The sequence below is a fragment of the Rhamphochromis sp. 'chilingali' genome (assembly GCF_963969265.1).
Source record: "Rhamphochromis sp. 'chilingali' genome assembly, chromosome: 10".
NCBI classification, from domain to species: domain Eukaryota; kingdom Metazoa; phylum Chordata; class Actinopteri; order Cichliformes; family Cichlidae; genus Rhamphochromis; species Rhamphochromis sp. 'chilingali'.
The window spans coordinates 5,821,161-5,848,436 of NC_137937.1; the positions used below are offsets into that span (position 1 = coordinate 5,821,161).

General features: G+C 42.5%; 1 protein-coding gene across 2 annotated transcripts in view; it reads left to right on the top strand.

Annotated features, from left to right (window-relative positions):
• The first annotated feature begins 237 nt into the window (after window positions 1-237).
• sema4c (sema domain, immunoglobulin domain (Ig), transmembrane domain (TM) and short cytoplasmic domain, (semaphorin) 4C) overlaps window positions 238-27,276 on the top strand; it is a 114,226-nt gene continuing 87,187 nt past the window's right edge. The window contains exons 1-2 of one of the 2 annotated variants that reach the window (XM_080893068.1): window positions 238-862; window positions 11,274-11,429. The gene's annotated coding sequence lies outside the window, so the exon portion shown is untranslated. The remainder of the gene's footprint in view (window positions 863-11,273; window positions 11,430-27,276) is intronic. The other variant, XM_080893067.1, reaches the window with a different exon arrangement.

Consider the following 27,276-nt stretch of genomic DNA (forward strand, 5'->3'; position numbering starts at 1 on the left):
ATTTTAAAAAGAAAGAAAGAAAGAAAGAAAGAAAGAAAGAAAGAAAGAAAGAAAGAAAGAAACGTGCATGTTCTACAGTAAATCTAATGACTGCCGGGGGGTCCTCTGCTGTTGACCCTTGTTCTGAGGGGCTAATGGGCGGAGACCTGTTTGTGTGCTTCTTTGGGTTTTTTATTTTTTATTTTTTTAAATCCTCTCAGGTCCCTGCTGTGATGCGTACTGCAGAAGTAGGCTGGGGGCGCACACACGCTGCAGCGCCACGCACCCCTCACACACACTCCCATATACATCATTTCCATTGGACATTGGCACAGAGACGCAGCGCGACGACCACTCTGACATATCTGCTTGGTACGGACTGCCGAAACTTCTGAGACAGGGAGGCGGGTAGATCCTTTTAGCTGGTCCCAGATAGTGGATTCAATCCACGCTCTCGTTTCTTTCTTTGCTTTTTCCCCTTTCCTCCTCATTTTCTCCTCCTCCTCCTCCTCGTCTTCGCCTGGTTTCGTGTTACAAAGCCCAGGGAGGGAGTTGCGCGGAGAGCCAGTTCTGTGTGAAAAACTGAATGACAGGATCATATGGCTTGATTTGCCTTATAGTCCAAACATTTTTAGGAGGAAAAAAAGGCATAGGGGACACGAGAGGAACTGCGAGAGAGAGCATCAGAAATTGATGAGGATGTGGAATAATTTATAACTCAAATTCAAAAACAAACGTGAGATAACGGAGAAAGCAGAGAGAGAGAGAAACAGAGAGGCAGAAACGGATACTGGCTCCAGTCGTCAGAGAAGGACGGAGAGCGGGGAGGAAAAGCGCAGGACGCATTGCCCGTGATCATCAGCACCATCACCGTAATAATAAGGTAAGTGTGCGCTCGTTATTTCTCGGCAATATTGCTTCCAGCGCTGTGAGGCGGCTGGATTTTAACACACTAACGAAGCAAGCAGAGGCAGAAAACATCCCAAACCCCGGAGCGTCCGAATCTCCAACTGTTGCCAAGAAGCCCACGTTTTTTTTTAATTTCTTCCTAAAACAGCACCATCTAAGGTGCAGTGCGTTTGTATAGACAGATGATTTGGGGTGTTTTGGGTTGCCAGTTTTGGGGCTCAATGCGATGCAACTTTATCCCCTTTTCGCGCTGTGTAAACACAGCGCACTGCGGTCAGGGGCAGTTGGAAGGGAATCAACTCCGGGCTTTTTTCTACTGTATTTCTGTGCATCTACTGTAATGTGCTGCCGCTGCACCTCCACAATCACAGCCCGGCAATGCTACCGTGCAGCAAAAACGCACAACGTGAAGCTGACCTCTCGGTGTATACTGGTGCAGCAGTCTGAGAATGATCTCTTTTGTGTCTGCCTGTATTTCAGGCTCTTAAGTTCTGAGCGAGTCTGGTGCCTGACAAGACAAACTTTTAGGCACCTTCTTTTGCTTGGTAGTGCTTTTTTCCGCCTCTAATAACATCAATACAGATCCCCCTCGTAATCCTCACTCACTGTGGCCGCTGTCGTCTTCCTGCGAAGGGAAACTGCTTTGTAGATTTCAAAGTTTTCTGCACTTGTGCACATGTGTGGATTTTAGATTTGTGAAGAGGTTTTAAGTTTCAGATGCCAAGAAAGAAAGAAAGAAAGAAAGAAAGAAAGAAAGAAAGAAAGAAAGAAAGAAAGAAAGAAAGAAAGAAAGAAAGAAAGAACGGAGTCCCTTTAACTGCTGCCTGTATCCCTCAGTTAATACTCAAAAATGAAGCTCTTATGGTGACAATAATCCACTGGTTTGAGATATTACTTTGGAGTGGTTTCCTCCTTGTTCTTCTTTCCCTCTCTTTCTTTTTTCCTTTGCCTTAATGAAGTAAGTATTAGCTTCACTTGAGTGATTATTGTAATTACTGAGGAGGAGGAGGGTTGGAAGGTGGAAGGAGGGGCGTGTGTCCACACTGGACAGTGAGGAAGTGAGGGTTGGTGTAAAGAGGTGGTAGTTTAGAAGAAGGAAGGAAGGGTGTTGGATTGGGGGTCCCTGCAAAGGGCTGTTGCCATGTGGGACAGAGGAGATAGGTTTTTAGTAGTGATATCATACTTGAGGATCTGTTTTCTGACTGTGATATTTGTGTAACTGTCACAGGAGACTCCCTTTCCCTGTACCACAGGTGGGCGGGTGGCTTCTGCAGGTCTCTGTGCGTCCGCTTGTGTCACTGTGTCATTTGCAAAGATTAATGGAAGCAATAAGCGAGTAGAAATCAGAGTTAGCAAGTTGACATTTGCCGTGCAGAGGGATGTAGCAGTGGATAAGCCTGCCAAAATTCAATTCACCCACCTTTTAATTTGGTATAAATCAAGTTCACAGACTTTGAGGGGGAAAAAAGAAAAGTAGACACATAATCCTCACTAAAGGCACGCGCAGTATTGCACAGATTATTCGGCAGTGAAGCGGGTTACAAGGAGAGATCTTTCAAAACCAATTTAGTTGTTGAAGGATTCCTCCTGACATCTGCATTATTCCCAGGCTAAAAAAACAAACTTAAAAATCCACTTTTATCCAGGGTGTTCGCAACAATGACACACACTCTGTCGCTCTCTCTCTCTCTCTCTCACACACACACACACACACACACACACACACACACACACACACACACACACACACACACACACACTGTAGCCCTCTCGCCCCAGATGTTAATGCCTCTATTGAGAGAGCCACAGGACTCCTGCCGACTCAATCTCTTCATTGTTGGACAGACAATGGACTCCACATCCTGACAGCCAGCCTCCTTCCTATATCCCCCTCATGCACTCCTAAAGCTGCTCCTCATACACATGCAGTGAAATGGCACACAGTCATCCAGGCTGATAGCGCACACATGTAAATGGCAATGCCTCTACAGGCACGTGCCCAGCTTCATTTTATGTTTTCATAAAAGCTTGACTGATGTGGAAAGTCTCCTACTGTTTGTGTGTGTGTTCCCGTCTTGTCTGGGTTTCATGCCATCCATGCTGGTCCCCTCTATTCCAAGGTTTTGCAACTGATTCGCTTTGACTGATGTGAGTGTTTTGTTTACAGAATGAAAAAAATGCTTGTTAAAGTTTCTTAAGAGGCGCATTGCAGCATTAGCCCCAAAGTTCTTAAATGTCCCATCGGAAAACTGCAACAAAGAACAAATCACAGGCAGTTTCCACACGTGGGGGTCAACACTGCGTCATAGACCATACGTCGTGACAGAGGCAGATGCCTCCTGTCTGCTCTGTGCCCGCCCGTTTGCGTGCGTTTAATCGTCACCCCAGTGTCACATGCATCACGTCAGCGCGACATGTACTGCAGCCCACAACCAAGCAGCTGAACACAGTAAAATGCAACAATGATGGGATCATTGCTGATTATGTAACTCATTTTGCATACGGGAACACACAGAGCCTGTGTTCACGCCGGCTGTGGTGTATCACGAAGGTATGGATCTGAATCCGCTCATCATAATTTCCTTGGAGGCTCTGTGTCTTTTGCAGAGCAACAGTTGATGTGCCAGCTTCCCACAGTAGGCTTTTTTCTTTCTTTTTTTTCAAAACGTCCTTTCATCCCAGGACCGATTTAGTCTATCTGCTTTTCTTTGCTTAAAAAAAAAAAGGATCTCACAGAAACAGATTTTGTTTTGTTTCTTCTGTTTCACACTGGTCTGTATTTCCTGCTGAGGTGCAAAGAGTTCACATTTCGAGCTATGCCCTCTGTGTTCTAATGCAGCTCAAACATAATCGCACTGATTCTGTGGGGGGTTTTTAGAGCTCCTCGGTGTATGTGTGTGTGTTAAACAGAGATATGGTTCATGGGAGGCCAGATGCAAGGTCCGGAGAGCTGAAGCAGATGGGTCGTGTGTGTGTGAGGGGAACAACGTGTTGCAAGTATGGGCTGGAAAGGCTGATGTTTAGAGAAGGTGTTTAAAGGAACACTGTGGCAAATGTGTCAGGGTTCAGGTTCAAAGTGATATAAACCTTATGCTGTATGGATAAGACAGTGTGTGTGTGTGTGTGTGTGTGTGTGTGTGTGTGTGTGTGTGTGTGTGTGTGTGTGTGTGTGTGTGTGTGTGTGTGTGTGTGTGTGTGTGTGTGTGCGCGCGCAAGATGTGCCTTCATGTTCCTAAGAGTAACATCACACACATGAAACTCAAACATTAACATAGTGTTACACATTAGCATGTCATTAGCACATTAATCACAAACGCTGAGCGCCTTTAATTAAACCCGGTCACATTTTATGCATTTTTTGTTGTTGTCTAATGCATATGTCTAAAATTATTTACTTCTGCTCTTACACCCTGCCTTTCCCCTGTTTTGAGTCTATAAGTACTGCTAGATGAAGTGCACTACAAGTGCCCAGCTGGTGCACTCATTACAACTAAAAAACTGAAAGAACAACGCTATGTTCCTCTTTGGCATCCATTCTGGACATTTGGAGGAAGGGAGGGGACTACTATAAAATAATGAATTGCCTATATAATAAATTGAATGTGTTGCAAAAACTTGTTTTGTTGTTCCATTTCTAAACTAAATACTAGATTAAATATTCAAATCCCATAAAGCACCTCATTGGTTTTTGCAGTTAAGCATGCCGTGTGAAAACCAAACAGAACTTTGGATTTCTTTACTTTGCACATTTGCATTTCTTCCTAATGTGAATGCATTACCGTTGAAAGACACTAAGAAAACACACAAGCATGTTAGTTGTCTCAGCAAATTCTGACGTTTCTTAAAACTGACGTGGTCGTCATTTATTGTCCAAGTACTACAGATGGCACTCTTCCTGTAACGCAGAGCACAAATTGTGCTCATGCTGAATGGTACACACACCACTGCACAACCTCCAGCCTCCGTCTCAGTTGCTTTAAGGCCTGCTGAGAAGTTTCCGTTAGGCAGCAAGGACGGATCCGGGGGGGTTTTGGCTGCGGCTGTGATTGCAGTTGTTCCGAGAGGAGAAGCTTTTTCTGTTCTGCAACTTACCCTTCCCTTTGAGCTTTTTCTTTTTCTCTCTCGCTCTCATCCTCTATCTCTCTTGCCCACTTACGCTCACATACACCCCCTCCACTCGTTTCGGCTCAACTCGAGTTGCATGATGAGGTCATTTTTGCATTGCCAAAGTGTAAACCCTTACCACTTATATAGCTCGACTTTAATTGAACAGACAAGTGCACATTCAGTCTACTGTGAATGAAAACTATGCTAGGATACTAGGGTAATCCTTTTTTGTGGCTCTAATAGTTGTGCCAGTACCTTGAATGCCCCGGGAGCAGCTGTTATAGATGTTCCTTTCATCTCTCCAAATCAATTCAGGTAAATTAAATGAAGTCTTACTGACATTATTGTCAAAAAATTAACAATATTGCCAAAAATTCACTACGCTCAGAATACAGAGTACAAAGGAGTAATAAATACATGTCACCCTCTGTGAATGATGCAGCCAGCCCCCCTCCCCCCATCATCCTTTGGGGCAATCAATAAATAAATAAGCCCTAAGGGACGAAAAGTGTTTCCAGGAAAGTCAGACTAGTGGAAAATCCAATATGGAGCAGAATGTTGGTCCTGGAGGCAAATATGTGCAGCTAGTATAGCTGTCTGCACCAGATTTTCATTATTTTTACAATATAGAAGTTTTGTTTATCAAAGCTTTTCATCCTGACCTGAAATCACACCCCCCCCCCCCCCCCCCCCCCCCCGGCTTTGATCAATGCAGTTTTAAAGATGTCAGAATGCAGTGCAGTCATCACGCAGATCTAATTACTGTTGTCTGACACAAATGAATGAACAGAACCTTTGTGTCGTAGCTCCCTGCTATGACACAAAGGTTTGCCCCTTCTTTTTTTCTTTCACCACAAGTAAACACCCCTTTTCAGGACTTGCTCGGAGAGTTACTCGAGGCTTTTAGAGGAGTTCGGTGGAGTTTCTCTTGGTAGCTCGAGTCCTCTGCATTATTTATGCTGGGCAGAATGGAGGTGGAGGAGAGCCCTGACCTGCTTGTTTGTTACCAGCTGACCACTACTGGCCATCTGGTGCCTGCTAGCTACGCTATTTGTGTTTGTATCTAACAATAACTGGGTCCAAGTTTTTATGTAAAACAGGACACTTGGAGTTAGAAGGTTAAATTGAGTTTTGCTTACTTGAGATACAGAACAAATACATATGCATATATATAACATAGTACGTTTGGCGGACAGCAACAGAGGAGTGTGCATCTCTCTTTTAAAGATTATTTAAAAGAATAGTGTGAAAGTTGTGAGGCTGAATTCAGCAGATATTTCTGCAAGTTCGATCACTTTCTTGCTGAGATTTGATAGGATGCAGACCTAAAAGATCATATAGTGATGACAAGGTGGTACACATTTGAAAAGAATAAAACAAAATCTACTTCTGTAGCTCAATAGAGTCGCCAAACGTTTCACAAATCCATTTTTACGGTGAAACTTGTCGTAATATATCAGCGCACTTTCCCCCCGCTTCCTTAATGAGGGGCTACAGGAACAACAGCCCGGAGTTCACAGATAAAAACTGAACAGCTGATATTTTTTATGACAGCTTGAAGCTACAGTTGTTGATGCAGTGCCGCAACGTGCTACACAAACACATTTAATCAACAGCCGCAATCCCGAGAACAGCTGTATTTCTCAGATGGTCACAGGAAATAGTCGAGCCATGGCCAAGAGTGGCACCACTGAGTGTGGAAACGTCTTTCTCCTGCCTTTCGTTGGGAACGTCTTCAAATCAGGTTGTTTTGCTACGTCACATTTGAAGAGGAAGATTATTCAACTAATGGTAAATTCCTCTCTTGTTACTTATCTAATCATATAGTGTGCACACATTCATTTTACCCTCAGCTTTACTGATAAAACAAGAACATTTGGAGATTAAATGTTGAGAATAATCTCAGCCTAATGACTTCACAGAAATAAAGACAAATGTGTTATTGTGTGTGTTGCACTAGAATATTTAAGGACAGTGAATAAAAGGGTACCATGAGCTCCTGTAGCGGGGTTATCTGTTCCCTGTCTTCATCCATCTCTTCATCCCTTCTTCCCTCTCCGATTTTGTCCTTTCTCTTTTTGATTTATGCTCGTCTTCCTCCCTCACACTTTCTTTTACTTCTTCTTCTCATTCTCTCAGGCCTCATTTCTAGCCTCTGTGGTTTTGTCCTGCTTGGTCTCTCCTGCCTACTCTCCTTTCTGTATCTCTTCAGTCCTCTCCATATCTTCGGCCTGTCAAGACTCAGGATTCGCTTGCTGAAAAAGCTGGAAATATCACAACTGTTGAAATTCCTTTTCATCTTTGGTTTGCAGTGCAGGCCACTCAGTATAAATGTGAAAGCATCTGATTTACAAACATAGCTGCGGCACAGTTTAACTATGATCAGAGAAGAATGAACACTTGCTATTTAGACTTAAACTCATCATGGCTGATATACAATCACAGACACTTTATTAGGTACGCCTTGCTAGTATTGAGTTAGACCCATTTAACTGCTGTAACTGTTCGTAGCATTGATTCAACAAGGCTCTGGAAACATTCCTCAGAGATTGTGATCCGCATTGACGTGATAGCATCACACAGTTGCTGCAGATTTGTTGGCTGCACATCCTTGATGCGAATCATCCATTCCACCACATTCCAAAGTATTTGATACTAAGGGGCCCAAAGTTGGCCAAGAAAATATCCCCCACACCATTACACCATCACCAGTAGCCTGAATCATTGATACAAGGCGGGATGGAGCCACACTTTAATGGTGTTTACACCAAATTCTGACCTCTTTTTTTGGACCATTCTCTGTAATCCCTACAGATGTTTGTATGGAAAAAAACAGATCAATCAGCACTTTCTGAAATACTTTGGCACCAACACCCATGCTACTTAAAGCACTTAAATCAACCTTTCTTCCCTATTCTGATGCTAAGCTTGAACTCATCAGGTGGCCTGGACCATAGCCACATGACGTGCTGGTTGTGATTGGATGGTAAGATATTTGCATCAGCAAGCAGTTGAACGTGTGTACCAAATTTCACTTTACAAGCAACTGTACAATGACAATAAAAGTTCTAAAAGTTCTAAGTTCTAATGAAGTGGCCTGTGAATGTATATTTATCGGTACATTAGTAAAGTGTGTAGCCTAAATTGCATAAAGAAAAATCTGAAATTACAAAAATACAATTTTCAGTCAGTCAATTTCACACAGTTTTATAAAGCCATAGATTGTGAGCAGAATCACTTGCTAAAGTGCTGTGGAACAGTAAAACTACAGCTGTTGATGTTTGACCTGAGTAAATAACAAAAACCACAGAGTCCACCTCTCTAATCCTGAACTGAACTCTTAGCTTAGATTAGATGAAAATCTAGAAACTAACGCAATTAGCCTGGTCTAGTCCGAAAGTTAAACAATGCTTTGTTTTACCTTTATAGCTTTGTTATAATTTATATATTAGCTTTTTGTTCAGAGCAAAACACAGAAAGCTGATGGGATTTGGAGGCTTCTGACTAAGCTAGGCTAACTGTTTCCTGCTAAGCTAAGTTTACGGACTTCTTGACTCTTTTACTACTTTCTATAAAATATGCATTGAAGATTAAAGTGAGAAACCACAAATCAGCTTGATAAAATAATTTAGCTAATAATTTATCATCATTTTCACAACTATTAAAGTGCCCTATAGCAAGTTTCAAACCGCACAACAGATACCATCTTGGCAGCCATTTTGTTTGTGTTTGAGTGCTGAACTTCCTTTTCCTGTTCTGTAGCTTATCTAGCAATGTAGACTATATTTTCGAAACAGCAACGCTTGTTGTTTAGGACAAAACTACAGCAAGTCCAGCTGAAGTAAGAAATGTTATGACACTTTGTTGTTATAGCAGTTGGCAAAGACGATAACCACTGGGTCAAGAACTGTGATTCTGACATGAGAGTGGAGTGGTTGTTTCTGATCTTCTCAGCTAACTCTTGGCATGAAAGCAAACACTTCTTTTGCCTCATGTTGATGTATTTCTTTAATTGCTGTTCGCATCTATAATTATAGTAGGCTACATAAATCAATACCAATCCATTTGCACTGCTTCTGGGTTTCCTATTTGTTTTTTTCATCTCCCGAGTCGAAGAGGGGCTCAGGGTAAGAAATCTCCATTATATTTGATACTTATTTAGTAATTTCCTTTTCAGATAGCAGATGGACCCATCTATCCTATCTGATGCTGCTTATTGGGTCTGCCCATGCTTGGCTGAGGCTGAAATTGTAAAGCTGGATTGGGGAAGAGATAGTAATATGCTCAGCCAAAACAAAAACCTTGTCCGTAAGCCAACTGTGTTTCGGGGGCACCGTGTAGATTGTTTTGCATGTTTCCTGAGGCCCCCAACTTGCACGTTAGTCAGCCGTTTGTTATTTTGCTTGTTCCAAGTCAGCAAATGCATTCTGGCTCAGTTGACTGGGCGATGTGTTGTGCAGAGAGGACCACTGGAGTTGTTCCCTTCTTTTGTTATTCAGGTCTTGGTGATACGTCAGTCCTGCTCTGAGCCATTGTGTATACGGAGGTTCCCATTGTTTACTGTCAGTTGCAGCATTGCTATGTGTGTGTGCATGGAGTATGCATATTCAGCTGCTTCTTGCCGTTTTCATTCATTATTTTGTCCTGGATAGTCTATGTAAATGTGTCCAGGCCAGCAGCAGAAGATAACAGTTAAAGTACTGGCTCAAACCCTGCATAACTAAGACTGTGTGTATGGGAATAATGATCCAGATGCAGTGCAGTAGGGGGTGTGTAAAGGAAAGTAGGCCCCTACCCTCCTCTTCCCCCGTGCTAACCAGAGCATGGTAGTTTGTTTTTATGACAGCCTTTTTTTGGCATTGTTCTGGTCGGATAGAGCTCGCCTTTCCTACCGTGGGACCGGCCGTTAGTGCAGGAAGTGCTGGGAGGGCACAACTTGAATGCACACACACACATGCTGGATTGCAGGCTACAGCACTCGCAACCCCTCCCAAGCTATCGCCCCACACTCACGCATAAAGTTTTGAAAGGACAATAAAAAAAGTTGCCCTGCGGCTCGTCGGCTGGTAAGCTGCAGCTTATCCAGGAAGGAGCTGCAGCCAGGCTAATGGCCTCTCTCCAGGGTAGGCTCTACAGAAGGGCCAGTGGAGGCTTATCGGCAGCAGGAGGGCCCCTACATGACTGCTCTCTGAGATCTCCACTGAGCTTGTGTGTGGGAGTAGCTTAGCTTTCGTAGCTAGAAGGAGGGTGAGCGCTATTCTGCTTTATTTCCTCCTGTGATTGTCTTGGGTTAGCTCGGCCTGTAGGAAAATTAGTTACTTATTACCATTCTCAGGTGAAAATACAGGTGTTTACCCAGTGTAGCACTTCTAAATTCAAAGATAACTATCCAACCTTATTGAAAAGTCAAGGTAGACTTCTACTAACCAAGCATTTCTTTCACATACTACAGGAAACTTTTGGTCAGTGCAAAGAGGATGGAAGGCAGTGTGTGCGCCATACTGTTCAAATGCCTACACATCTGTGGTTTATATCTTTGCCTTAATTGGAGACGTCTCAGTAAGGAGTCAGCGTGATTTGTAGAAAACAATGTAATGTGCGATGAAGAGGAGTGAGATGACTTGCCCCCTGTCTGACTAATCACATTTTGCCTCATGGATCTCAGCGTGACGTATCTACCTTGATCCACGTCCATGAATCACCGATCTCTTTCTTCATCTGTTGTGACTGAAATTAGACAACGGCACAGTCTTCATACCAGCTGCTAATACTGCAACAGAGAGGTATCATGTCACAAGTACCATCTAAAAGATTTATTAAACAAGAGCCGTGAAGAAAGAGGCAATGCAGGGAGTGAATCATTCATGCATATGCTAAACTCACTGTTTAACCAGTAAATGCAATGATATCTAACACTGTTCCACATGCAGTTAGCTTAAAAACCGGGACACATCCTCATAACGTTTGCTGATCATGAAGACGGCTTCAGTCTTCTCCTCTTAAGACTCCTGTTGAGCTTCTTTCATTCACTTTTTCCACACTTAGCTTATCTCAGGCCATGCTATGGTTCTTGTTAGCACCTTAATGGTCTCACCTGAAATCTAGCACTAAATCCTCCTTTGAGTCTGTCTGTATGAGCAGCTGCAGACACAATAGCCCCTATTGTTGAGGGGCAATTCTGGACTGGCCCCTCTCGCCTACCCCCTGTCCTGCTGCAGACTCACCTCTGACCCGCAGGCTGGTTGCGCTCTCACCCATCTCCCGCTGCTCTTTTCCAGTCCACTGCTCTCTGCATGAAGCCTGACTCGTTTGAAGAAAGAGATGGAAAGAAAGGAAGATGCTCAGTGGGACGAGGCCTCAATAATACGACAGAAAGAAGATAAGAGGAGAGGGATTTCGACTGGGATGAATACAAGAGGAAAGGTTGGCAAGAGGTAAAAAAAAATAGAGAAATGTGTTCAGGTTGCCAGGTTTGGTCAACTCTTAGAGAGAGACGGCAATTGGAAAAGCAAAAAGGAAGCCGGCTTGCCCAGACAACGGCCCTGAGAAACCAAGATAAGAGCTGACCAGCAGTCAACAATTACACTATCAATTTCCAGTCTGGCTTTTGCCTTCTCACTCTCTTTTTCAAGCTTACCACTCTTTTTTTTATTTCTCGGTACTGTCTCCTATTCTCTTCCCGCCCCTGTTGTCTCCACTCTTTGTGTGTTTTTCAACGATCTCTCTATGAGGATCCATTCATTATCACAGAGATAAACTCTTTTATCTTGTGTTTGGAGAAATAAATAAAAACTCTTTCTTGAAATATTTAATCAACTACTGAAGTTATGGATAGTTTTGAGGCATTTATAGCACATATCAAGTAGTTCAGCATGTGAAGCTATATAAGTTTAGCTGAACAATTAGCTACAGTTTAGAAAAACAGTGGTTGGAGACCGTGGCCCGGCCAAAATTATTGCGACTGTGTGAAATCTTACTGCCTCTGAAATAGCTGCTTTGAAAGCGGACGCCAGGTCTGTGATGACTCGTAGTCAATTACCGTCTTCAAACTGACGTTAGTGTGTCAGAGATAACGGTAAAATGGCGATAAGATGGAGTCGGTCTCCAATCAGTCTGTGATTAAATGGGGTCGGGCGGGCAATTACATGCTATCTGTTTATGATAATACGCTAGTTAACTGTGGTAAATTAGCAAAAGTCTCAAATCTGTTGTGTCTTCAGATTTGTCATTGTCTACATACACAGAAATTCACATTAAAGAGACTTTCATATTAACTACTGACAGACAAACAGAAACTCATCCACAGATATCGCGCTGTAGTTTTCCCAGACAAGAGGAGTTTGCTGTCTTATTGTTATTCTAGTGTGACTGACTCTAAAATTTGAGAGGTGCTACTTTACATAAAACAGGACTTTTACTTTTGGTAATTAACATAAATTGCGTCTCTTCAAATGTTATGTTGGAACGATCAAAGCTTTGTGACCCTGTAATTTCTTAATAATCCCTGACTGTATAAAACACTATTCAGAGCTAATACAACACTAAATTTTCACCCACCAGAACCTCTTGACCTCTTGACTTCTCGGATCAGCTTCACCTCAAAACAGACCATTTTATTTTTCAGAGGCTCAAAAATGCACCAACATCCCAAATAGGGTCCAAAAGTCCAGTTAAATTAATTAAATTAGCAGAAATAAGCCCTAGTGACAGTAATCAACTACAGCTACCCCTGTCAGCACAGCCATCAATCAGAGTCATGTCTAACTTAAGCTTTAACAAAATCCAAAAGGGTAACTTATAAATAGGTTATACCCTGTTCAGCCTTTATCAAGGCAGAATTAAGCTACAAATATCAAAGTAGTTTTTTTGGACTAGACTGTAACACATGTTCTGACTATGGCCATTTTAACATGGGAGCCCAGAGGGAGTGACGGCCTCCTGTGGCTGTTTGCAGAACTGATTTTTTTGCCACTTATGTTTGATCGGCTTTTCAGAGGTTGCTGCCTGATAAAAAATGTTGTTTTTTAATTGTTGTTGTTAAATAAGTGTTTGATGTTGTGGAAAATTAGAAGCAGTTTGTTATCTGAACATTGCACGAGGCTTCAACAGTAACATTATCAAAATCAAGCAAGCCTCTTCCTAGTTTTGTGTTTCCTCCTTGAGGCGCATTGCAGAGACACATCCTGGTAGTCTTGCATACGATGTTTACCAAGATAAACCTTAAAGGAAATCTATTCTGATAGTTATTACTTGCTACTTTTATTTGAGGGAAGAAGGTGAATACTATACTACTTGTGCTTTCAGCGCTCCTTCAAACAGTCCGTCGAGTACCGAAGGCCAGGTGTTTTCTGTCAATTGCTCACAATCTCACCTTCGCCAGCACATTCACACATTAACTGCCAAATGTGCGCATTTGCTCGCACACTTTTGCATGCTCAGTTTATCTTCCAGTGTTATTTTCTTTTCTTTCCCGTACCTATTAGGCAAAGTCTTTTTTAGGAACGCCAGGGAGGAGAGAACAGCTAACTCTTTATTATGATTTTTTTGCCTGAGGTTAGACCAGCCAGGGTGCACACGCACCCTCTCACGCACACACAAATCACGCAGAGGCGCACACACAGATAAACGCGGCAGCCCTCTGATTCAACACTTCAAAAAATCAATAATGTCTGTTTTGAAAAAGCCTTAAAGCTAATGCAAAGAGACGGCGAGGGAGTGAAGGGGGGTGCTGATGAACCCCAACAACAGGCACTTACAGCAGGCTTACTCTGCCTCTGTCTTGCTTGCTTTCTCTGCTGATTCTCGATAGATAGATAGATAGATAGATAGATAGATAGATAGATAGATAGATAGATAGATAGATAGATAGATAGATAGATAGATAGATAGATAGATAGATAGATAGATAGATAGATAGATAGATAGATAGATTGACAGTCCATCCCTCTATCCATCCTGTCCTCTCATATCTTTGTGGCCGAACAGCTCTGATTTGTGTACCAGGATTAAAATCCTCAAATTTGTCTTTCACTCCCTGTGGGAGAGGACTGTGCTTTTTAATTAATTGATTTTGAAATGAAGTTAGCTGCTGTGTCTGTCTGTGTGTGCGTGCACTGACGTGTCTGTCTGCGCGGCGGGTCTCTGTGTGGTTTCGGCTGAGTGTGTCAGAGTGTGTCCCCGATGCTTAGCTTGGTAAAGGAGGGGTGGGGTTGTGGGTTTTGCTGAGCGTGTGTCTGTATTTTTCTCGTTGCCTTTGTTGGAGAAGCTGCCGTAATAGATATCTAAATCTCCATCCGAAAGTGCAAAAACTATAATTTGTGTTTCTGTAGGCCTCATGTGTGTGTTTAGTTTAGTTTCTTTACAATTTGTTTTTCAAATTAATTGACAGCATGTGTGGATTGCTGTGGTTTGGCCGTTAGGTAAGGCAGATTCTCCTTGTCTTTCACATGTGTTTATGCTATCCTCAGGTGCTGGCTATAGCCTATGAATTATATATAAGAGCTTCAGTTGTACTCTTGGTTCTCAATCATACACTGAGGACCTTACCATAAAAGCTCAGTGGTTCCCTTTGCTTATTGGTCTGACTGCATCCATATGAGCACAAGCTCAAGTACTGAAAAGCGTCTTTCCTGCTGCAGTAGGTGTCATCGGGTCCGCACTATGGCATGACACATGACAGACTCACAAGGCTGGTAAACAGCCTCATCGCAGTGACTCAGAAAAGTCTACTTCTGATCAATCTGTTCTGCAGATTCTTCACCAAAACCAGATTCAGAATTAATGCTACACCCATTTTACTCATGGCTGCGGCCCTCTGGTTACTCATGAGCAGGAACTGCTTATGAGCCCCTTTTAACGTGAGCGCCTTTGCATTTGTTCACACTTTTTCATGAACGACAACCTGTGTGAGAGCCGTCACGGTGCTCTGTGTGTTTCTGACTTTTGTCACGCGCAGCTGGGCGGACGCGCTCGAATGCTTTGTCCATGAGCTGCTGCAGCGTTGTACGCCTGCCGTATTATGCGGCGCACACAAAGGTGCGTTCACCGTCGCAGCATGTTGCCACTGCGCTGGCAGCACATGGGGATTGTGCCGCTGATCAGTGGGGTTGCTTTGTGCATCACAGTGGCAGTGGTGGATCTGCTGCTTGCTGTCAAACCCACACCGTCTGTCGCAGTGTGTGCGTGTCTGTGTGTATTTCTGGTAATGTTTTTGTCAGCTTGTCTGCGTGTGGGTCTTTGTGTCTGAATATATGTGAGTGTGCATCTTTGTCTCTTTGTGAGCGGATGTGTGGATGTTTGTCTCTGATCCTGTGTATGTGCGTAAAGGCTGTAATTTTAGTGTTACTATTTATTATTATTATTATTATTACTATTAATTATACTAGCGCTATCTCCATATCATGTGTCTGTATTTGTGTATGTGTTAGCACAGTTACATGCATGATAGACAGATCTCCTGCTAGACTTTATTAACAGCATTTACTACAATCTCTGCTGGGTTTGTCTGAGTGAGATTAAGATGTGGGCACATGCTCACACATGCACACGGGGGGCTGGGGGCATCCATTGTAAAATCTTTGAAAACATGGGTTGCAGCATTCCAACACATTCACACGCACTCATCACACTGATCTCACATATTCTTGTTCTGTCATAATGTGCCACACTTCCCACACTTTAAAAAACCCATCACAAACAGGCAGTTTGTAATTAGTATGAAGGCTTTTTGAAGCATGCTGTGTGCTTCTCTTTTGTGGGCTGTTTCATTCACTATGAAATACCTTTGACTCAGAAACTCAAACACCTGGGAAAGTGCGCCTTAGTGTTGATACCAGACTACAAAGACATCAGGGTGTATCGCTGTCACTGTGAGTGGGTGAGTGTGTTTGCTGCATTTTGCAGTACCAGCAGCTGGAACCAATCGATTCGTCTTGCAGAAGGAATTGTTTGATTCTTTATCATTTAATTTATGTGAATAGTCTGCATTCAGTCATGAAACAAGCACTTCACTAGTAAATGATAAAATTAGCTTTTTTTTATATATACTTAAACTAACAGAAAAATCATGATGCAAAAGGAATCACCACAACAGCTGCCAGCACCAGGCGTCAATAGACCAAATAGGCAATATTAAAGTTCAGTGCAACAGCTCAGAAGCTTAATTAAAAAGACAAACTCAGGTTAAATTACTAGCTTCTGGAATGGCCTCAGGCACACAGGCCTAGACACCAATCAGCAATCACCTGGCAAACTCAGGCAACCAAAGGAAACCCATTCAAAAACCAACCCGCCAACCAAACGCCAATCCAAGCGGTTGGTGAGATGATGATGGAGGATGCTGGCTGCTGCTGGGTGAAACGTGGGTGCTGCACCAAAAACCTAGTTAACAGTGGACACCAGCAGATTGACTTGCCTGCAATAATCAATATTTACTCTCCAAGCTTTAGTGCAACTGGGAAAAAAACTGGAGTCAAACTGGAAACAGAGAAATTTCACCTTCAAAGTAAAAGTCGTGGCTTTTGAAATGTGTTGGCTTCTGTATTAAGATACTACTTTTACTTTGAAGGTAGACATTCTTTGTTTCCAGTTTGTGATGCACTTGTTACAGTTTTAGTATTTATTGGCAAGTAGTTTTCAAATTTTTACAAAGAATCCAGCATCTGCCATACAATCTACTGTAAACTGTGGCAACCTGCTAGGGTCCAAAGCAATAGCAAGATGGTTTTCAGTACAGGACTGTGCAGATCTATGCAACCAGTTACATGCTAGCAACTGTAACCTCCAGAAATCACTCACACTCAGTTGGGGAATACCATTTTCCCCTCATGACTGATCATTATGTCATAGCCATATGTTAGCCTAGTTTTGTTAGTGTCATTTAACTGGGCATTTCTTTAAATTCTTTTTTCTCAGAGCACATTTGTGTTGGTGTGAACAACATGTGTGCAAACATGAGGTGAATAATAGCAGTTAAGAACCTTTATGTGCAGTGTGTATTGATATGCTAAGTATGTACTTGTGTTGCTTAATGCTAGTTAATGCTGAGTTTGTTTATTGAAAGATGAATTTTCAAATAAAGAGTGAACTGAACATAAATCATTTTAATAAAGCTTTTCATTCAATCATTAAATAATGCTATTCATCAGTTCTTTAAAAAAATTATAGGAATTAAATCCTTTCCTGTAAGGTCAATATAGAGACATTACTGTGGCTTTAGAAACACACCCTAACTAAATAAATAATCCAACTCAAGTACAAGCATATGCAAAGGTTGCCATTCTTATGATAACTAAGAATGTGTTGAGGTGTGATCTTTTCTGAAGCTTGTAAAACTGAAGCGTATTGTTTTTTTAGTAAGATACAAACTAATATATATTACCATCATATCTTTACTCTAAAATCTTTTTCTCTTGGTGGATAAAAAATGATCAAGAAGTACTTCTCAGTTTGTAAAATAACTGCTAGCTAAAACTAGCTAATTTTTCAGCCATTGTAGATGTTGTTTTTTTTTATTCAGTATGCTAAGCTAGGTGAAAGGCTACATGCTAAACAAATTTGTACTTTTTAGTTTGGGAAAACAATAAACAAAAATGTTGAACCATTTTTACTTTGACATGGCTCATCATTTTTTAATTGCGACTCTTACTCTTCACAAAATAAAAACATCCATCTAAAAGGAAACCTGTGGTTTAATTGCATGAACATGAACACTGATAATTACAGATATTTAGAGATAGGTGGACTAATCAACCAGTATATGTGTTTTGTCTTTTGTTTTTTCATCTTTAAAGCAGAGCCACGTGTTTCCTTATTTTCTATCTTTATGTTAAGTTTACCTAGCTTGTCGTCTGGCTTTAGCTTCGTATTTAGCATGCAGACATGAGAGCGGTATCAATCTCAAGATTCTGGCAAGAATGCAAATAACTGTGTTTCCCAGAGTGTGGAATTATGACTTCAAAGAAAAGTGGCCCAACAGAGACAGAGATGCAGTGGCAGGCAGCTAAATAGATTGGAAAAGAGGAGGCTGAGAGAAAGTCAGAATATGGGAGAGGGAGGAAAAAAGACAATGGAGGTTGAAATGAAGAAAGGTTATAGAGGGAGAACAGGAGCCTGAGAAGTGTCTGAGATGATGAAAGACAGTCAGAAAAAGTGTGATAGAGTGATGGAGACAAAAATAGGAAAGCAACGAATACGGCAGATAAAAAATGGAGTGGCAGAATGTGTGATTGTTGTGGCCAGAAAGTCTCTGACTTCTGCTTGGTGACCACAGTCCTCGTCTGCACTTCATTTATTGTTAGTCTTTATTTGATTTTTTTTATACTGCTGTCATTTTCCCCACTCCCTGTTTGCCACCCAGACACCCTGCCGCTTTTGTTTTTCCATTGCAGCAATAAAATGGCCTAGTTCTCGTCTCTTGCCTTGACTTGTAGCACCAGTGAATGCTTTTTTTCGAGGGCTTGCTGAACTGTACTTTCTAGTAATTTTGTAATCTGTGTTTATTTTGTAAGAGCAGTTGATTGAAGTGCTGTGGTTTGTTGTTTAGATTTTACTGTTGCAACTATTTACCTCAGTGGCCTTCATGTTTTAAATGAGGAGAATGCAGACAGTGCTTTTGAATTTCTCAGCATGGGCCTAAATTATCATAAAAACAGAATGACAGATTTCTCTTAAATTTGACGCATCCTTTTAAGCAGGCCAGTTTGTATTTACATGCTGCCAGTCTGTCTCAACATGCTGCCCGACACTGGCGTTGGTTGTGTGGAGATGTGGCTTCCATTGCAGACTGAGAACATTTTTTCCCCCCATTTTAAATTGACTGCTGAGCCTTTGATTCGAGGGCTGACAGCATGTTTCAGGCTACCAATGAGCTTCACATTTCTCCGCATAAAGGTTTGTTTATGTTGATATTATTCAAAATGGTCTGCAATTTGTGACAGTTGATGGAAAGTTGAAAAAGCTTCCCAGTGACAAAGCCGCATGCGATGACAGTTTGCATGAATAAATTACAGGTTCTAGATCCTGAACTTTATGTCTGGGTTAGAATTAGATGAAGACGATTTTATTGAGCCTCATCTGTTATTGTGATGTAGGTGAAGTAATGATCTATTTTCTACAGCTTCTAGGCTGTCAGCCTGTTAAACCCAAGCTGCAGTTCCTCTAGTGGCCACACGAAGCTGGATCCAAAGCGAGTCAGTTTCTATAAATTCCCAACTATACAGCAAAAGCAAACAGTCTCTGGGATTGTGTTACACTTTTCAACAGTTTCACTCTTATAAATAGAGAGTGTTTGGTAAGTGTTTGCAGAGTGTTTGACTCAGTTTCCAGGGTATTCGGTTGTAGTATCTGGTACCAGGTACTTTTTGGTACCTACTTCAGTGTGTGAATGTGTGTTTGAAAATGTGGATGACTGAATGTAGTGTAAAGCGCTTTTGGGTCCATAGGGACTAAGTAAAGCGTTATACAAATACAGGCCATTTACATATAGGCGATCCATAAATGTGTCGTCAGCAGACTTCATGCTACCAATTGGTTAGTCAGTGGCGCCCCTGACTCAAGTCATGAGAGGGACTCAGTTACGAAAGCCAAAACCACCATTGGGGCAATTTTGCAGATCAATTTTTCATGGCTACCAGTGGTTGCAAGATAAAAACTGACCAGGCTTTGAGGCTTTTGTGACCAAGGCCTGAGTTAAAGTTAAGTGCAAAGCCGCTTTGATTGCTAGGCTAGGTAAGAAGCACTAGCCAGTTGCTATTAGTAGGCCTTACTTGGTGCTAATTCATATCACTGAACTAGCCTGAATGCCTTTACATGTTGGTAGTTGATGAATTAGCACTAATTAACAAATATGTTTGTCTGCACCTTGCACTCAAACTGTAAGGTTTGCTAACCAAATTAGCTAGCTCCACCCTCGCTTCCCAAAACGGCCATTCCTGACTCCAGAAAATGAATGCGGCAACAGCCAGAATATGTTGAGCCTCCATAACGTGGTGTTGTGCTGTATGCAGTAAAACCCTATAGTCAAACTTCCCATAAGGCATTGCAAACCCACCTTAAAAAATGTGGTTTGTATGATCTTTCCTTATCACACATCTAAAGGCCACGTCTCAAAGTTGATGAGAACAAATTGAATCCTGGTTGTTCTTTTGTAGTCTAACTCAAAAATCCATGAACCACAATTATCTGGCAAAAGTACCGACTAACACAATAAACATCCAAATTTACGAATTCAAATCAAACGTTGTCTTCCTTTCCCTTACCCTAATCAACTGAAGAGATTTAATCTTACAGTGTTACAGGCAATGCATTCAGCATTCAGCATCGAACGGCAAGCATTTAACAGGTTGCATTACATTTTAACGCAGTTTCTCGCTTTCCATTACCGCACCATTGATTCCGGTTAGGTTCGCATTCGAAATGGATCAAATGTGAGTGAGTCAAGGGTTTGGGTGGAGAGTTTCATCTCGACTCCCCCTGCTCCTGACAGTTTAAAGCACATCGAGCAATCGGCTCCGGGCTCTGTGATCTCATGACGAGGTCATATAATCCTCATTGGTCACGGTGTCTGGGCCTGCAGTTGTTTACTGTTTAGCGACTGTGAATGTTGTTTAGCATGATACACCTACAAGCCTCCCTCAACAGCATCAACTACTTTATCCTGTCAGAGCGCACCAGAAAGTGAGCCCTCGTTGTAGAAACGCGGACGTCTCTGTGCTTTTAAAAGGGTTGAGCGATGTAACTCATACCAACAGCTCAGCTTGCTTTGGACCAGCTGGCAGCATTCGTGTTTGTACCCTCCCTGTCTTTGCCATGTCTCCACTCCGTTGCATCCAAAAGAAGCACAAATACCATAAAACAGCTTTGCTGAGGTGGAAAAAGAAATTGCTTTTGAACCGAACGTTAAATGCAGCCTAACCAGAGCGAATGGTGAAATTTGCCAGCTGTTCTGAATTTACAGAGCAAGACGATCTGCTGAGGTTGAAATGTGTCACATGCTCCGTTCCCAAGCTCCCTTGACGATCTAGTGTGACTTATAATTTATCTTGTCACAGAGTGTACATCTTGTAACGGTTTTTTTCACTCTAGCAAAATGATACAGCTCACCAGTGAATAAACATATACCCAGTTCATAAAGCTTTCATGCGTTTGTTTTTCCTGAGCTTCGCTGTAGTAAACACGCTGTTATATAAGTCACTCCTTGTGAAAGATGTTCTGGAACGAGCACAGTCATTATTTTAGTGGAGGGGTGGGGGGGCTTTTTACCACAGGCATGATCACTTGTTCATAATTGCATCGTGGACAACAAAAAAATATTATTTGTTTGTATATACAGTTCACATTTACAGAGTAAAGCTGTCACTAGACTACCAAGCATTACAACCAGTCATTTACCTCACAGAACACCTCCACGTCCCTATTAGTTGAAACTGATTACATGGCTAATTAACATGTTATTACAGGTGCACAAACACACACACATATATATATACACACAAGCTGTTTACACCAACATAAAATCTGCTTTTATTTTGACAAAAATGGGCAAAACAGACAGTTTCCCCACAAAGCAAACATATCATTAGCATTCCTGCACTTAGCTACAGTGCTGGAACAGATTGCACATAAATTGTACTCGGGTCAAACTAGTAAGGCTGCATTTAGATGCAGCTGACATCTTCATATGCTGTCAGTTTAATGGAACGCAGTGCATGTCTTAAAGGGGCTTTGCTAATGCCGAGAGCTCAATAACATTTCCTAGTGTGTTGTACACGGAGAAGACAGAACCACGACTTGATCTCAGAACCGTCACACCCCAAATTGTGACCACAACTGTGGATAGAAAGCCATCAAACAAGCATCCATGTGCGCTATGTTTAGAGTGGCCTCAGCACTCCATGCCAAACAAGATCCCTGCTGTTGCAGAGTCGGCCTCTACATGACGTATAAATGATGGATGCATCTACCATCACATAGTGTTTTGGTTAATGAAGGCCATTGTGAAGCTCAGACAGACTTTGTCTCAGCAAATCATCATAATCTTTATAATGATGATTCACAAAATAACATGAATTACATCAAAAAAGTAGAGAATGAAACCATAAACGTATCAGGAAGTGCACAGACATTTACCCAAGATTTCTGTGTAATTAGACATTTTTTAAACCATCTTTTGTATACAGTCTACAGGGAGTGCAGAATTATTAGGCAAGTTGTATTTTTGAGGAATAATTTTATTATTGAACAACAACCATGTTCTCAATGAACCCAAAAAACTCATTAATATCAAAGCTGAATGTTTTTGGAAGTAGTTTTTAGTTTGTTTTTAGTTTTAGCTATTTTAGGGGGATATCTGTGTGTGCAGGTGACTATTACTGTGCATAATTATTAGGCAACTTAACAAAAAACAAATATATACCCATTACAATTATTTATTTTTACCAGTGACACCAATATAACATCTCCACATTCACAGATATACATTTCTGACATTCAAAAACAAAACAAAAACAAATCAGCGACCAATATAGCCACCTTTCTTTGCAAGGACACTCAAAAGCCTGCCATCCATGGATTCTGTCAGTGTTTTGATCTGTTCACCATCAACATTGCGTGCAGCAGCAACCACAGCCTCCCAGACACTGTTCAGAGAGGTGTACTGTTTTCCCTCCTTGTAAATCTCACATTTGATGATGGACCACAGGTTCTCAATGGGGTTCAGATCAGGTGAACAAGGAGGCCATGTCATTAGTTTTTCTTCTTTTATACCCTTTCTTGCCAGCCACGCTGTGGAGTACTTGGACGTGTGTGATGGAGCATTGTCCTGCATGAAAATCATGTTTTTCTTGAAGGATGCAGACTTCTTCCTGTACAACTGCTTGAAGGTGTCTTCCAGAAACTGGCAGTAGGACTGGGAGTTGAGCTTGACTCCATCCTCAACCCGAAAAGGCCCCACAAGCTCATCTTTGATGATACCAGCCCAAACCAGTACTCCACCTCCACCTTGCTGGCGTCTGAGTCGGACTGGAGCTCTCTGCCCTTTACCAATCCAGCCACGGGCCCATCCATCTGGCCCATCAAGACTCACTCTCATTTCATCAGTCCATAAAACCTTAGAAAAACCAGTCTTGAGATATTTCTTGGCCCAGTCTTGACGTTTCAGCTTGTGTGTCTTGTTCAGTGGTGGTCGTCTTTCAGCCTTTCTTACCTTGGCCATGTCTCTGAGTATTGCACACCTTGTGCTTTTGGGCACTCCAGTGATGTTGCAGCTCTGAAATATGGCCAAACTGGTGGCAAGTGGCATCTTGGCAGCTGCACGCTTGACTTTTCTCAGTTCATGGGCAGTTATTTTGCGCCTTGGTTTTTCCACACGCTTCTTGCGACCCTGTTGACTATTTTGAATGAAACGCTTGATTTTTCGATGATCACGCTTCAGAAGCTTTACAATTTTGAGACTGCTGCATCCCTCTGCAAGATATCTCACTATTTTTGACTTTTCTGAGCCCGTCAAGTCCTTCTTTTGACCCATTTTGCCAAAGGAAAGGACGTTGCCTAATAATTATGCACACCTGATATAGGGTGTTGATGTCATTAGACCACACCCTTTCTCATTACAGAGATGCACATCACCTAATATGCTTAATTGGTAGTAGGCTTTCGAGCCTATACAGCTTGGAGTAAGACAACATGCATGAAGAGGATGATGTGGACAAAATACTCATTTGCCTAATAATTCTGCACTCCCTGTATAACCCAGGGTCACAGAGCACTCCAGTAAATTGAGTAAAATCTCAAGGTGAGTGAATAAATGTTTCAGACATCACCTATGCTCACCGGCATTCTGCAAATATAGACAACTGAAAGTTATTGAATACGAATTTCTAAGGGAAGTGAGCTTGATTCTGTTTATATAAAAGTTACAAATTTTGATCTGCAGTTGGATAGTTCAAAGAATTTGGGCCCAACTAATTGAACTACTGCTTCTTTGGATTTAAAGCTTCTAGATGAGCCGGCTCAGGGATGTGATTATGAGCTGCAATGGTTGCCACCCTTCAAGAAGTATCCTGTGCAAGGTGTGGTCCTGCCTGCTGAGACCACAGAGCCGATACAAGGAACTGACATCCCTCATGGCCTTGTAACAACTAAGAATGGGAAACCTGTCTTGACTGTATTTCGTGCTTTCACGTGTTCCTGCAGCAGCACGCTTGCTCCTGCTTTGAATTCCTGCTAACAAACAAAAGATATACACCTGCTTTGATGCTATTACCCAGAATTCTTATGCTCAGAGTTGCAGCCTTTATTCTCCCATCAAGAGCCCCGCAGAGCACAGGACTCACTACACACAAAGACGGGGATACGCAGATACATACGCGTAGAAAACATATTCTTGGCTTTGTTCACCTGCTTTCCTCATTCCCTCCAAGCTACGTGAAATATCGCAGTTTTATCAGAGCCCATGGCTCGTTGGCATCAGGATAGGAGTTTTAGGGAACAAAAGCACTTGGTCAGGGTTAGGAAAAGTTAAGGGTATGGTCTAGAATACACCTTTTCCACAATTTTAACCCTACATGTGGAAGTCGAATGCTAAAAGGGTACCATTGTGGTGTCAAGGAAATTCTCAACAAGCACCCAAATGCAAGACTGGAGTGACACTGGGCTGCTCCTCCTCCCTCAGGCACGTCTTGCAGAGAACCATCCCTCTCCTCTCCTGTCAGGGGGAACAAATGAGCCGGGGCATGTTTCTTATGTGTGTGTTTGTGTGCGTGTGTGTAAGGCTAAACTTCCTGTCTGTTTGGTCTTCCTCTCTGTAGTTGCTTCCTCCCCAAAACATATACACACAAACACACACACACCTGCTCCGCACTGTTACCCCCTGACAGATCACTGACATGCTGCCTCTAGGCCATCCTGCAGTGTGTATGCGTGTGTGTGTGTGTGTGTGTGTGTGTGTGTGTGTGTGTGTGTGTGTGTGTGTGTGTGTGTGTGTGTGTGTGTGCGTGCATCTGTGTGCATGCGTGTGTGGTTACAGACACCCTCCCACTGAGCCAGTCTGGCAATTGCCATTTCTCAAGGAGCTAAGGAAGGGAGGGAGCATGGAGTAAGGATGGAGGGAGGGCGAAGGCCTTGATGTGAGTGTGTTTGTTGTCAGAGGGTTTATTAATAAAGATGACCTCAGCCTGTGCTGCACAGAGGGTGTGTGTGTGTGTTTTTTCTTTTCTTTCCGTCTTTCGTTCCTCCTTCTTTGTGACTCTTAAAATAATTATTATTTTGAGGGGGGAAAAAAAGGATTCATGTGTTTATGTATGTGTTTCTGCACCTTCTCGTGCCAGCTTTATCCCTCCTCTTTGTGATCCCGCGGTGGTTGCACTCTGCTTATTTGGACTCATAATGCGTCTTTGCCATCTTTTGCGTGCATGCTAGCTCATCTGTGTACGTCTGTGTGTGGGTGTCTGTGTGTGGGTGGGCATAACAGGGATAATCCTTCTTGATATGACTCCTTTGTGTCTCAGCGTCCGTGGATGTGATTACGTGCTTCATTATGTCGGGCTAACAGGTTGAGTCCTCTGCGTGTGCGCGCGCGCGTGTGCAGACGTCAGTCACCTGCTGTGTGTGCAAGGAAGAACAGATGTCCTCGAAAGAATAGAAGGATGAGTAACTTCCTTCAAAGTGCAGGGCATTCCTGGCTGAAATCACTCTGTAAATCGAGCTCTGTAAGTCAGTTAAGGTTCAGTTCACTCAAATTGCAAAAGCACGTCTCTCCTGGTTGCAACAGACCATTCTGACTGGAGTCATTGTGCCTGTTATTTTGGATATTTCTTAGTCCTAACTACTTTCTAGCAATGAAATAGTCTCTATGTAAAGCCTGTTGGCTTTTGACAGTGTTTCTGTTGCGTTCTGTTGAACACTGTATTTCGGTGGGGGGGTGCAGAGTTTTATCTGTCAGCTAAACCTGTCTCCATTCCTATCTTTAGCTTTCTTGATGTTTTCTGACAGTCCCCTCTAGGTTTAGCTCCAGCATCCACACAGTGATACAGAAGTGTGTACAACTGCTGCCGTCTGACCTAATTGGCTCCAACAAGCACTCAAAAACTTTTAAACAGAGACCACTGCAGAAAGTGCGAAACATCCTCTGCACGTATTTTAGTTTTATGATATCTTTTTAAGGTAACAGAATGACTCCCACTGAGCATTCCCAGGCATGCGTTCAACGCGTTTATTTTAGTTTGTCTGCAAGGCCTGCCAAGCTGAGCAAAACTTGGAATTGCAGCATGGAAGAAGGAAGAACTTTGTAAATGTTAGTCTGGATCTCTATCTTTAAAATTGCAAAATTGGGCACTGGCCTTGCAGGGGGATGCACCGTTCTAGTTGATTGTGTCTTCCTGTGTTGATGTGGTGTGGCTGCTTCGTTTGGACAGGATTCAAACCAAGTCTGGCGTGGACTAACGTACGGCTGCACTGCAGGAGCAGTTGTAAACTGCTCAAAAGAAACTTTTACTCAAGGTAAATGACAAAATTGGTTCCTTTATGATCAGTTTAAGATACCATTAAAGATTAATACAGAACTCTAAGAAATGTATGAAGTCAGGTTAGGTTGAGTTGGTGTTTTCAGTGGTTGAGGGTGATCTAATTTGTTTAGCTGTCGAGCCAGCCCATGTGTCTCTCCCAGAGGGCTGAAGCCGGCGCTTGAGTGGGACAGCCTGGCAAGCAGTGGGTCCTTTGGGGCAATGTGGTTACCAAGGAGGGAGATGGCGGAGCTCATTTTGCCCTCTGTCTGCCCTGCCACAATGAACACTGGGGCCATTAGGGACGGCGTTGTCCTGCAGCCCGGGAGAGCCACCAAATGAGATAATGCTCTGAGCTCACGCTTTTACTACCACCTACACACTACACATGCAGGTATGCACATGTGCACAAATTAGGCAAGCACAAACAAATAAGATCCAGTGGGATGCACTGCACGTAGGACCATATAGACACACACACACACATATGAGTAGATGCATGAATTGATCCTCGCTCACATATATTACTCTTTGACCTCCCTCTCTGTCAATAATCCTCCACCCATGTAGGCAGCCCCGGCTATTTGCTATTTCAGCTGCAGCAGCCAGTTACATTTTGTTGGACAGACGGCGGCAGAAGCAGTGAGAGGAAAGCTAATGAAACAGGATATCCCTACCTCTGGTTATTCCACAGGAGAAGAACAAGGAAAATCACACATGCTTTGACCTTGAATGAGTCTATAAAATCACAGAGTGTGCTGAAGACCACTGCGTGTTTACCCAG